Below are 14,345 nucleotides of genomic sequence, written 5' to 3'. Positions count from 1 at the left end.
AAACCACATTCTAACACCTTAAGGGCAATGCGTTGTGTGCCAAAATGTCCACCACATGCATAAGTGTGACAAAAGGTTAGAATTGAATTAAATTCACAATCATGCACACAACGACAAACAATCTGATCCGCAAAATATTTCCACAAATATGGGTCATCCCATACATAAAACCGTGCCTCTTTCTTAAGTTTATCATGTTGGTGCTTGGTTATGGTGTGTGGAACACGTTTTGACACCAAAAAGTTCACCAAATCGGCATACCAAGGTTCACTTACCTTAATGGACAACAAGTGCTCATCGGGGAATGTCTCTTGCATGGGTAAGGAGTTCTCATTGCACACCAAACGGCTCAAATGGTCAGCCACCACGTTTTCACTCCCTTTCTTGTCACTAATTTCAATGTCAAACGCTTGGAGAAGAAGCATTGATAGGAGCATATTTAGGCAACTTAGTTGACTTGTTCTTGTGCATTTACGTTGTTATTTCTTAATTCTTTAAGTCTTTTAAGTTATTTTCGTATGTTTTCAGGTTCTAAGGGCTAAAGGAGCACAGAAGTGCATTTTGGGCCCTTTGGAGCACTATTGGGCTAAGGATGGATAGCTTATGCTTGGAGCCAAAGTGTTGGATGAAATTGAAGGCCTTGTATGCACTTTAGGACATAAAACAAAGGGCCTAGCCCATTCTCTTCACAAAAACCATCCTAACCCATGCATAACCTACCAATTTCAGCCACATGCACACAAAACCCATTCTTGCCGTGCATTCCCTTGCAATTCCAGCCATCACACTTCATCATTGCAGCCACCATTCACCCTAGTTGTCACTCACATGCATTCCCATTCTATATTTCAGCCACATGCACCCATAATTACACCAAACACACCCTTGCCGTGCCTATCCCCTGCATTTCCAGCATTCCCATTTGCATTTTCAGCTTTCCACCAACCAATCTAGTTGTCATTCCACATGCATTCCCTTCTTTAATCATTCCTAGCTGCCATTCACATGCTCTCCCATCCATTCTCTCCCTATAAAACCATGCAATGCATTCATACAAACCATTCCAATTCACCACAAAACAATCACACAACACACCAACACAAAACAACCATCCTTGCCGTGCCTTCACTCCAGTTTTCCAGCATTCTCTCCTCCATTATAGCCATTCCAACCACTCCCCACTCCATTCCACATACACCTAAAGCCCTAAACATTTCCTTAGACCTTGTGCCACAACAAAGAGGAAGAGAAGAGGGCCTAAACGTTCATACAATTCAAGTTTGAGTTGTTGGAATGTTTAGGTGTTTCTTTGATTTCAATGTTTAATTTCAATTCTCTTTGTCTTGTACGTATGAGGAACTAAACCCCCTTTAGCTAGGGGGTGATTCGAAACCATGTTTATGCTTGCAATATGAATTGATTACCTTTGGTTGGAATTTCATAAGTTGTGGATTCAATTTGTTTAACCGTTTGATTGATAACTTATTTATGTATGTTTATTGAGAGTGCACGCTTAATTTTCATGCATGAATATGACGCTAGAATATAAGTGAGTTTCACCTAATAGTTATGAACTTATATTCACAAGTAGTGGAGGTTTCTTATAAACAATCGCGTTAAATGAATTCTTGGCAATAGTTTCATGCTCATCATAGTAACGAAGGCCTCGTCAACACTTATAGTTTTCATGATGCTTAATGATCTTTGATTGTATCTTTATTGTGCTTTTCACGTAAAGGACTTTTGGAGAATGTTGTGAATTGCGTTGCGCAAACCCATCCAATTCATTAACTTAAGGAGAACTTGACGGTTAATTTAAGCGGACCTAATTAACCCGGGGTGTTGAGTTTCATAATTTATCGAAAGACCAACTGAAAATCATCTTGTATGCAAGTGTAACATGTGTGGAGAAGAACCCCTTGGCTATTCCATCATCCATTGATTCATCACAATTTGTTTTACAATTTGTTTTAATTATAATCTGTCCATTTAATTTAATCTCGTCCAAACACAATCCCCCCATATTCTGTTGAGTCGTAATCATTCGTATTTGTTTTATTTTTGTGTCTTTAAGCATTTGGAGTCATAAACACTTTTAAATTCGTCCAAATTAAGTTCTCGTTTCTGTTGAGTCAATTTGATTGTTTTAGACAGTTTGAGTGTTTCAAAGCTGTTCTGAGTCATAGTAGTCTTGTTAAGAGTCTTTACGTTTAGTTTTTATGTTTTTGAGTCAATTCAAATTAGATTAGCACCCCTAGTTAATCCCCGGTTAGAACGATCCCTACTTACATCATTACTACAATTGTCACAAATAGGGTTTAATTTGTGTGTCGTATAAATCTCGCATCAAATTTTGGCGCCGTTGCCGGGGATTGGCAAAGTTGCTAATCCCTTGTCTTGAGTCTTGTTTAAATTGTTTAGTTTCTGTTTTGTTTTAATTTTTGCACCGTGTGTATGTGTTTTGTTTTTGTGCCGTGTGTGGCAACTTGTTTTCTTACTTGTGCCGAGTCTATTAAGTTGGTTACTTATCTTGTTTACTCTTGTGTGTAGATACTAGTTTATGACCCGTAGCTCACAACCTGTTTGTGAGCATATCTCTGACTTTGACGATGATTTCGAGAGGACTTTGAGAAGGAAAAAGAAATCGCAAGCATCTAATCCTCCTAGTCCCGAACCTGAATTTAAAGAGGAAGTACCAACCATGGCAGTGGACAATCGGACCATCAAGGAGCTTTCTGCCTCGGGTTTGGCCAATGCAGCCCCTCTTTGCATCCAATACCCCAATGCAGCCCCTGAGAAGACTGATGAGTTTGAACTTAAGTCTAGTTTATTACATCATATTCCTAAATTCCATGGGTTGTCCATGGAAGATCCTAACAAACATCTTAAGGAATTTGAAGTAGTTTGCTCAAGTATGACACCCATCAACGTTGATGGGAGTATTTTGAAGATGAAGGCCTTTCCATTCTCACTTATGGACAAGGCCAAAGATTGGTTGTTTGAATTGTCCCCTGGAACTGTCAATTCTTGGGAAAGTATGAAACGTGCATTCTTAGAGAAATTCTTTCCAACTGCAAAGATCATTCTCTTGAGGAAACGAATTAGTGGCATCCAACAAAATCAAGGTGAGTCGTTTCCATCTTATTATGAACGTTTTAAATCACTTGTTGCTTCATGTCCACAGCACCAAATGAAGGAGGAGCTGCTCATCCAATATTTCTACGAGGGACTCCTTCCCATGGAACGTCAAATGCTAGATGCTTCGGCGGGTGGTGCATTAGTGGACAAGACTCTAGTGGATGCCAAAGCTCTAATTACCAACCGAGCACACAACGCTCAACAATATGAAGGTGTTGGACAAAGAGAGGGGCCACGACAACAAAGTGTGAATGAGGTAAGTGCAATTTCTGATATTCAATCACAATTGGCTAATCTTACTTCTCTCGTGTCTCAGGTTGTCAAGGGGTCAAAATCACAAGAAAACCAAGTGTGTGGCGTGTGTTCAATGCAAGGGCATCCATCCGAGACATGCCCTCAGTTGATAGAGAACGGAGGATGGGAATCTGCCAATGTCGTGGGCTATAGGAATCAAAACCAACCGAGGAACGATCCATATTTTAACACATATAATCCAGGTTGGAGAGACCACCCAAATTTCAGATGGAGAGATGCACAACAACCTGCCCAACAAAGTGGATTCCGACAACCCCTGGGTTTCTTTCCAAGGTCAATGGCACCACAACCACCTCCTCAAGCACAAACATCCCAAACCAACTCAGGTACGTCTATGAATGACGATAAAACATATCAGTTACTAACCACAATGGCGCAGGGAATGCAGAACCAAGCAAAGGAGGTTAATGAGCTAAAAAAGCAAATCGGCCAAATGGCCGAATTTTTGGGACAATTCCGTGAAAATGGTAAGTTACCAAGCACTACGGTGGTCAATCCAAAGGGTGGTTTTGAAACTGCCAATGCAATCACCTTAAGAAGTGGCAAGGAAGTTGGAAAGACCGCACAACCACCAAAATCAAGCCAAGAAAATGATGAAAGGTTGTTGCAAGAGGAAGAGAGCAAGGGCAAAGCCACGGAAAGGGTGGAGCAACCCTTGCCACAACCACTTCAAGCTCCTAGGCCATCCAACAAATGTAAGGTAGGTCCAAACTCAATTGTTTCTAATGTGATTCCACTAAATGTGCCCTTTGATGCGAGATTTATACGCACACAAATTAAACCCTCTTTTTGTCAATTGTAGTATATCTATAAGTAGGGATCGTTCTGGACCGAGGATTAGGAGGGATTGCAAATCACTTGGAAACTGACTCAAAAACGTAAAAACACAAAATAAAATACTATACTAGACTCAAATATTGCAAAACTAAACTTTAAAACACTAAAACAAACCAAAAGACTCAAACAGTACCCAAAGCACTCGAAACTGCCTTAAAAACACTTTCTGGGCAGTTTTGAGCACCTTGAGTACTTTGGACGAATTTGGGAAACAAAATGAATCAAAACACTTATAAACACAAACTAAATGTATTTCTAACTAATCTAACACTTTAAAATAAATGGGGGATTGGTTTTGGATGAATTTGAAAACAAAACAAAAACTTGGAAACAAAACAGATTGTAAAACGAAGAATGATGAGAAACTAGTTAGAGGGTTCCTTATGCACACATAAACATAAGCATATAATTTGACTCCCAGTTATGACTTCAACAAACGATGAATGACAATGCTCCAAGTTAATTAGGTTCGCTTAAACTAACTTTCAGATTTCCCTAGATTCATTGGATTGAATGGAATACGCATTACAACAAAATTATTCCTAATCAAAGTCCCTAACCATGGAATACGCATGATAGAGACATTCAACAAAGATCATTAAGTTCAACTGAAATCATAAACATCGACTAGGCATTCATAACTATGGAATACACATGTTAATCCAGCCTAGGGTTTACTAAACACAATCGTGACTAGCGATTTTTACTACTCATGAATATAAGTTCATAACGATTAGGTGAAATTCCCTTATATCCTAGCATCAAGTTTAGGCATGCAAATTAAGTGTCGACCCTCAACCCACATACATAAACAAGTTCTTAATCAAAACAGAAAAGTAAACCACATCTAAAGTTCATGAATTCATAACTGGAGTAAATCAAATCATAACCAACAAATGTCCATGGCTTCAAATTCGCCTCTAACTAAAAAGAAATTAGTTCCACATGTTTAACATAATTGAACAACAAGTTAAATTAAACATGAAAACAGAAACAAAAGAAGAAAGAATAAATTGATGGAATTGAATGGATGGAAAGTTAGCTACGGGGTTCATCTCCACATATGTTATACTTGCATAATAAAACGATTTCCAATTGCATTTCAACAAATCATGACTTCTCAATGCTCCAAGTTAATTAGATCCGCTTAAATTAACTTTCAAATCTTCCTAACGTTATTGAATTGGATGATTGCATACGACAACCCAAAACATTCCCCAAAAGTCCCCTACATGATTGCATAATAGAGATACAAGCAAGAATCATTACGCTCTATGAAAATTATAAGTGTTGACGAGGCATTCGTTACTATGGAATACGCATGAAACTTATGCCAAGAATTCGTTTAACGCGATTGTTTATAAGCAACCTCCACTACTTGTGCATATAAGTTCGTAACTATTAGGTGAAACTCACTTATATTCTAGCGTCATATTCATGCATGAAAATTAAGTGTGCACTCTCAATAGACATACATAAATAAGTTATCAATCAAACAGTTAAACGAATTGAATCCACAACTTATGAAACGCAATTAGAAGTAATCAAATCAAAATGCAAGCATAAACATATATTTCGAATTTCCTCATAACTTTGAAATCAAAGAAACACCTAAACATTCCAACAACTCAAACTTGAATTGTATGAACGTTTAGGCCCTCTTATCTTTCTCTTCGTTGTAGCACAAGGTCTAAGGATAGTTTGATGGTGTGAATGGTTTGGGGAGTGGTGAAAATGGAAGGATGGTGTTTGGATTGTAAGGGAAAGCACGGCAAGGGTGGTTTGATGTCTACATTTTGAAATGGAAGAGTGCATGAGAATGAATTGAGGTGTGGGTTTTTATAGGAGGAGTGGAGGTGTATATGGCTGTTTGTTTAGAATGCATGTGGCTGGTTAATGATGGAAAACAGCTAGGAAAACATGTGAAAGCTGGAATTGCATAAGGGGTACACGGCAAAGAGGTGTTGTTGGTGCTGGAATTGCATGTGTGTGCATGTGAAAGCTGCCAAGATGCATGTGAAAGTGTATGAATGTGCACGGCATGGGTTGTTGATTTTCTAGAATGATTGCAATGATGAAATGGATGGGAGTGCATGTGGAGTGGCTTGTGCAAAGAGGGAAGTGCATGTGGCTGAAATTGGATTAAAGAATAGGAATGCTAGGTTGGAAATGCATGTGAGTGAATGATTAAAGAGTAAATGGTTAATGAATGGTTCTTTGTTGATGGTGGAAAGCTGAAATGATGAAGTGGATGAATGGAAAAATAGCTAGGTTGTTTATGATTAAAATGTGGCTGATTGTTTATGTTGAGAAATGAATGAATGCACGGGTTGGCTGATTTCTGGAATGTTGAATGTGCATGTGGCTTAAAGCTAGGGTGATGATGATAAATGCATGTGGATTAAGGAGTGAATGCATGTGCAATGAGTGGTGTTGTTGGTGTGTGAAAGTGGCTGAATTGGTGGTGCATGTGCACGGCAAAAGGGATGAAAGAGTGATTATGGGTGCATGTGTTGATTTATGAAGATGCATGTGCAATGAAGTGGAATGACAGCTAGGTTGAATATGCATGTGGAATGGCTTCATTTCTGAAATGTTGAATGATTACTTGGTGAGGGGATGCACGGCATGGGTAGTGTGCAAGGGAATGTGCTGAAATGATGAAAGAATAAAGGGTGTATGTGGGTTAATTAATGAAGGAAATGCATGTGGGAATGCATGTGCAAAACAGCTAGATTGGTTGTGGATGAATGCATGTGGATTCAAGAATGAATGATGGTGGGATGGGTGGATTTTTGGGATGGTGGATGCACGGCACAAGGGGATTGTCTCCTTTGATTTTCAATTTCGTCCATCTACTTGGCTTTAAGCATATGCAACCATTCCAATCTCTTATTTGCTCCAAAAGGCTCCAAAAGACATCATTTTGCAAACTTTGCCCTTAGAACCTGAAAACACACAAAAGAAGCATAAAGGACTAAAATAACTAAAGAAACATAACATAAATGCACGAGAACAAGCCATTTAAGTCGCATGAATATGCTCCTATCAAATTCCCCCACACTTAGCTTTTGCTAGTCCTCGAGCAAAACAAAACAAAAGAAACCAAAAACAAAACAAAACGAACAAAACACAACCTACACCTTCCAACAATCGTCTCAGGGATTTCCAATGCACATGACAAGTTAAAAATCATTATTCCCACAGATTTTTAGCCATCTTTACACTTAAGTACATTCTTACTCATAGTCACCACATACTAGTTCACAATTAAGCATTTAAAACCATGATTTGAATGTAGTAACATGCCTTAGAGAATTTGCTCAATTCCTTACAAGATATGCACTCAATTTTCACATAGATTTTCTGACTACACACCCTACACTAGTTATATGTGAGAAGATTGATGTAAATATGAATTCTAACACTCACATATGTTATATCAAAGAAAGCATTTTCTGGAATTATTGACATGTATATATATATGATCTCATGAATGGAATGCCACTACTTAGACGTGAGAACCAGGGATACCATAAGCTCATACCAAGTTCAAACTCCACAAATTGAAACACATAACACTCAAGATAGAAGTCAAAGGGTTGTAACGGGCTAGGGTATTGGCTAACAAAGAAGGGATATGGAAAACAAAGGTTCTTAAAGAAATAGCGAGCAAAGCATTTGAATCATCTTAGAATTCACTTTTGAATGAAAACTCAACTTTTGAACAAAAAGGGAGAACAAGCTCTTTTTTCTTTCTTTCTTTCTTTTCTTTTCTGTTTTTTTTTCTTTCTCATATGTTTTTCACAATTTTTTTCTTTTCTTTTGACTCTGAAAACATACAAACTTAAGAACAAACTTTCATTCCCCCCACACTCATTTTCTTGCAAAATGTAACTCAAAAGGAATTCAATTAAGTCATGCTCACTATCTTTTAAGAACAAGGGTGGGGATTGTCCTAAACTAGGCTAGGTGAGGATAATGTGGGTAAACAATGAATATGGGTTAGGAAAGGTTACCAAAACGGGAAACCTAGGGTCAACTTTCCTACTTCAAGTAGGAATCCTTGTTGGAGTAGGAATCCTCGCTGGAGTAGGAATCCTCGTTGGAGTAGGAATTCATCGTTTCTTCAAGTCTTCAACTCATTCATTCCTCTTTTGCTCCAAAAGACTCCAATTTGCATCTTCTTGCACACTTTGGCTTTATAATCTGAAAATGCACAAAAGTGACTTTAAACACTAAAATAACTAAGGAAACACAACATAAATGCACGAGAACAAGCTAATTAAGTTGCATGAATATGCTCCTATCAAATTCCCCCACACTTAGCTCTTGCTAGTCCTCGAGCAAAACAAAACAACTAAAGAACACAAGACGAAACAAAACAAACAAAACATAACCTAAACCTTCCAACGTTTGCCTCAGGGATTTCCAATGAAACATGACATGTCAAAGATCATTACTCACATAGCTTTTAGTCTTCCTTCCCCTCGAGCACATACTTAATCATAGTCACCATTCACTAGTTCGCATTTAATCAATTAAAACACATTTTGAATGTAGTAACATGCCTTAGAGAATTCCCTCAATTCCTCACTAGTTATGCACTCAATTTTCACTCAGATTTTCTGACTACACACCCTACAATAGTTATATGTGAGAAGATTGATGTAAACATAAAAATCTAGTACTCACATACGTTATAACAAAGAAAGCAATTTCTGGAGTAATTAAACATGTTTAGATATGATCTCATGAATGGAATGCTACTACTTAGATGCGAGAACCAGTGACACCATATGCTCATACCAAATTCAAACTCCATAATTGAAATGCACAACACTCTAGATAGAAGTCAAGGGTTGTAACGGGGCTTGGGTATTGGCTAACAAGGAAAGATAGGGATAAACAAAAGTTCTTGAAGCAATAGTGAGCAAAATAACGAGTTAGGCACTTATAATTCACTTGGAATGCAGAAATCAACTTTTAGACATAAAGGGAAGATTCAAACAACTCTTAGGGCCTAATTCATTGTTTTGGACCCTTACTTCAACAAACAATACTTTGGAACTCTTTTCACTTATTTTTCAACTTTTTTTCACTTTTTTTTTTTTTTTTTTTTTTCTAGCCGTGCCTATGGCACATAAACTCACATCAATACTCCTTCCCCCACACTTATTTTCTGCAACACATTAATCAAAAGGAATTCATTTTCAGTCATGCTTACTATGCTTCAAGAACAAGGGTATGGGTGGTCCTAATCTAGGCTAGGTGAGGATAATATGGGTTAACAACGAACATGGGCTAACACGGCTCAATGGGGTTAAACTTAAACACAAAATGAGTGAAGGGCACACGGCTATTTGGCTTTGATGGTGGTCACTACACAACTTCATCTTGAATACGTGTTATGCAAATCAATAACATGCTTTGAATGAAATGGGCATGAGTTCTAGCATTTGGAACTAAGTGATGAAACGCCTTCTAAGTAGTAACCAAGCAATGAATAATGAGATCATGCAACGACTTTAGAAAACAATGATGCACAGATTATTACTCTCCAAATAAACGTTTAGGCTCAAGTCTCACAGGGATGTAGCGTTAGTTTGAGTTCATTCCTTCAAGCATGTTACAAAAACTAATTTTCCTTTGTGATTACATGTGAATTCGTAAACTATAACTACAACCAATCATAAACCAAAGAGTATATCAAACGTCCATCCATGTTTGTAACTTCTTTAACCATCATGCAATTAAAAACCAAATCCTCATCATTGTGTTGGAAGGTAACCTACGACACAAACAAACACACAAAAACAACTCTTTTTGGGTTTTTCAAAACAATTTTTCAAATTTTTATGGGTTTTTCGGATTTTTAAGTCAACACACCCTAAAACACTCTAAAATAGCTTAAAAACACTTAAAAACAGCAAGGAACAACATTGGAAGTTATGGGTGATAAAATCCCACGAATTTGCATCAACAACATTAGTTACCCCCCCCCCCCCAACACTTAAATCAAACATTGTCCTCAATGTTTCAAGCTTAAAATCACACCAAACAAAAGTAAACACACAAACAGCAACTAAACACACTAAGCATGGCAGAATGTAAATAACAAAGAGAAGAGGTTAGGGACGCAAATCTGGTTATGGAGTGTAGATTCCATCTTCTCCTTGGTGATTGCATGGGTTGCCTCCCACGAAGCGCTTGCTTTAACGTCGTGCAGCCGGACGATGGTGTGCTTATGCCCCATTGGAGCCCATGGCATTCAATGGGATCTCCTCCACAACATGCTCAACAAAGTTCTCGTAGTAAGGTTTCAACCTATGGCCATTCACCTTGAATTCTTGTCCAGTTTTCAAACTTTGTATTTGGACTGCACCATGCACAAAAACATTAGTGATAACAAATGGACCAACCCACTTAGAACGTAACTTACCGGGGAATAACCGAAGACGGGAATTGAATAACAACACTTTCTGCCCGATTGAGAAGGTTTTGCCTCTAATCATCTTGTCATGGACGGCTTTGGTCTTCTCTTTGTAAATCTGGGCATTCTCATACGCCTCATGTCTAATCTCTTCAAGCTCGCTCAATTGTAGCTTCCTATGGTTTCCAGCCGTGTCCACATCCATATTGAAGGTCTTGATCGCCCAATGTGCCTTGTGTTCAAGCTCCACGGGTAGATGGCATGGCTTGCCATAGACTAGCCGAAATGGGGACATACCAATGGGCGTTTTGTAAGCCGTTTGATAGGCCCACAGTGCATCCTCCAAACGCAAGCTCCAATCTTTTCTATTCGGCCCAACGGTCTTTTCCAGGATTTGCTTTATTTCTCGATTTGAAACTTCGGCTTGGCCACTTGTTTGGGGGTGATAAGGTGTGGAAACCTTATACATCACGTTATACTTCTTGAGCAACGCCGCAATGGTGCGGTTGCAAAAATGAGATCCACCATTGCTTATGAGCACTCGAGGCATCCCAAATCTAGAGAAAATGTTAGATTTTACAAAATCTACAACAACTCTAGAATCGTTAGTTCGGGTGGCTTTATCTTCCACCCACTTTGACACATAATCAACGGCAAGTAAAATGTAAGTATAACCAAACGACATAGGGAAAGGACCCATAAAATCAATACCCCAAACATCAAAGATTTCAACAACAAGGATTGGGGTTTGCGGCATTTGGTCTCTTTGGCCTAAACTTCCGGTCTTTTGACATCGATCACATGTTAAGCAAAAAGCCCTAGCATCTCTAAACAATGTAGGCCAATAAAACCCACTTTCAAGAACTTTAAACGCTGTGCGTTGTGTGCCAAAGTGTCCACCACATGCATATGTATGGCAAAAACTCAAAATGGAATTAAACTCAGTTTCATGAACACAACGACGCACAATCTGATCCGGGCATATAAGGGTCGTCCCAAACATAAAAACGTGCATCCTTTTTTAGTTTATCACGTTGGGCCTTGCTTACGGTGTTAGGAACTTGCTTAGACACCAAAAAATTAACCAAATCGGCATACCAAGGGGTACTTACTGTTGATGTATAATTCCTTTCTTAATGGCAGAATATATTTAGTATAATGGCATAAGCAAGGGTGTCGAATCCACAGGGACTAATTGGACCTATGTAACTACTTGTTTGCAAGAAATCTAAGAAATGAATCAAACTAATCAAACTATGCAGATTTGTTGTTGTAACTTGAAAGCATAAGAGAATGAAGTAAACACAAATCAATGAATCAACAACCAATATAATGAGATAGTATCAATGGAAATGAACCTAGGGATTCGATTTCACCATTGCTCAATTAAATCCATGTTTGTTAAGTTGGTTTATACTCATTCATCTACAAATTTCTTGAGTTTGTTTCACTTGGATATGATCAACCATATGATGTGTGGATTTGATCAAATGTCTCTAAACTTGAACCTAATTGTGATGTGCAACTTTGGTTCATAATCTAGAGTATGTAATGCACAAGAAACGTTCACTAAACCAAAGGGAACACTCGGCAGGATGTTTGCCAAGCTTTCCCTTCATTCATTCACAAATCCACCAATATTAGACATGATGTATGCTTTAATCTTGGCTAAATAACTTGTGGTTAACTCAAATGGAGATCAAGCATACAAATCAACTCACAAATTCACAATTATAACAGAGAATGAAGCAAGAACTAGGTAGACAAACTGAGCATTCTAACTTAATTACATAGCAAACTTTGCAAGGTTACATCGAATCCCTAGAGGAAGCTTAGTTACAATTCATGTCTACAAAAGATTTGACATAAAAGTATAAAACATGAATGAACATAGAATTGATAAGAATGAACCCTTGAAGCAAAACTGATGTTGAAGTCCTTGAAGAGTTCCTTGGTGTTGCTTCTCCAAATGTGGTGCGGATGAAGTAGATTGGTTTGGTTTGGATGGTTTCTGCCCTTAGGACAGAAATGGATAGAGAATGGAGTGAAAAATGGGAGAGGTTATGGGTGTGCAAATGGACTGAAATGAAGAGGGAAACTTGCGGATGGGAAAGGGAGAGAATAATGGACAGTTTCTGTGAAAGGAAAAGAATGTAGAATGCAATGGTATGGAGGGGAAGAATGAGTGTAACAATGGACAGAAATAATGGAGTGAAATGGAGTGTGTGTGATCCAATCTGATCCGAGTGAGCAATCCCTCTCTCTTGGTGAATTTCTCAATGAGTCTAATGATGGAGAGACAATCAGATTGGATCTACCATTTGTTTAACTCAGATGGCAGTGCATAAGTGATGGAATGATGGGTTTCTGAGGTAGTGGGCGCATGGTATGGACAAGATCTGCAAGTTTGTGTTTTGTTTAATCAAAATGCATGTGGAATGTCTGCAAGCATGAAGTGGATAACCTGAAATTGGTTATAATACTCTGGGAATGGCAGAAAGCTCACTGCATGGGCATTAAGGAGATGGAATGGCATGGAATGTTTAATTGAAGTGCATGTGGATTTCTGCAAAGAGAAGTGAAGAAGGGAAATGGAATGCACGGGTCAGGTTGTGGACATGCATGTGAGGGATGTTTTGGGTGTTAAAACATGGAATCTGCACGGAATGGATGTTATCATGCATGTGATTGCATGTTTGGTGTTTAGAAGTGTATAATCTGATGGGATGATATGGGAACACACGGCCAAGGTTGTGACATGCATGTGAATGCATGTTTGATGTGAAAATTAACTTGACACACAAATTAAACCCTATTTGTGACAATTGTAGTAGATATGTAAGTAGGGATCGTTCTAGACCGGGGATTAACTAGGGATGCTAATCTATGTAAATAAGACTCAAAAACACTAAATTAGACTCTATGGTCTCAAAACTAACTTTAGATACTTAAAACAGCAACCAAGACTCAAAAAGACTCACTTTTAGACTCAATAAAGGTTTTGGACGAAAATAGGACTTGACTAGACTCAAAAGACTCAAGGAAAACAAGTTTTGACTCAAATATGAAGACTAAATAACATGGGGATTGTTTTTGACGAATTTTAGACTCAAAACAAAAACTTAGTAGAAAACACTTTTGAAAAACGAATTTAGGTAAAACAAATGGGTAAAAGGCTAGTTAGAGGGTCCTTCTCCACACATGATATATGCATACAAACCAATGTCCAGTTATTACTCCTTTAGACTATGAATGACAACGCCCCAAATTAGTTGCATCGCACAACTAACTCTCAAGTTTTCCTTATTTCATTGAATTGAATGAAAACGCATTACAACCAAATTATCTTTTTCAAGTTCTTTATATGAGATGCATAACAAAGATACATATCAAAAGTCATTAAGCTTTGTGAAAACTATAAGCGTTGACAAGGCACTCATCACTATGAAACGCATGAGACTTATGCCAAGGATTTACTTAAGGCGATTGTGACTAGCAACCTCCACTACTTGTGAGTATAAGTGAATAACAATTACGTGAAACCCTCCTAGACTCTAGCATCAAGTTTATGCATGCAAATTAAGTGTTAACCCCCAACCCACATACATAAGCCAGTTTTAAT

This window comes from Pyrus communis, chromosome 5, assembly GCF_963583255.1.
Source record: "Pyrus communis chromosome 5, drPyrComm1.1, whole genome shotgun sequence".
In the NCBI taxonomy this organism is placed as follows: Eukaryota; Viridiplantae; Streptophyta; class Magnoliopsida; order Rosales; family Rosaceae; genus Pyrus; species Pyrus communis.
The sequence above is the reverse complement of the archived record's forward strand: the minus strand, read 5'-3'. Positions refer to the sequence as shown.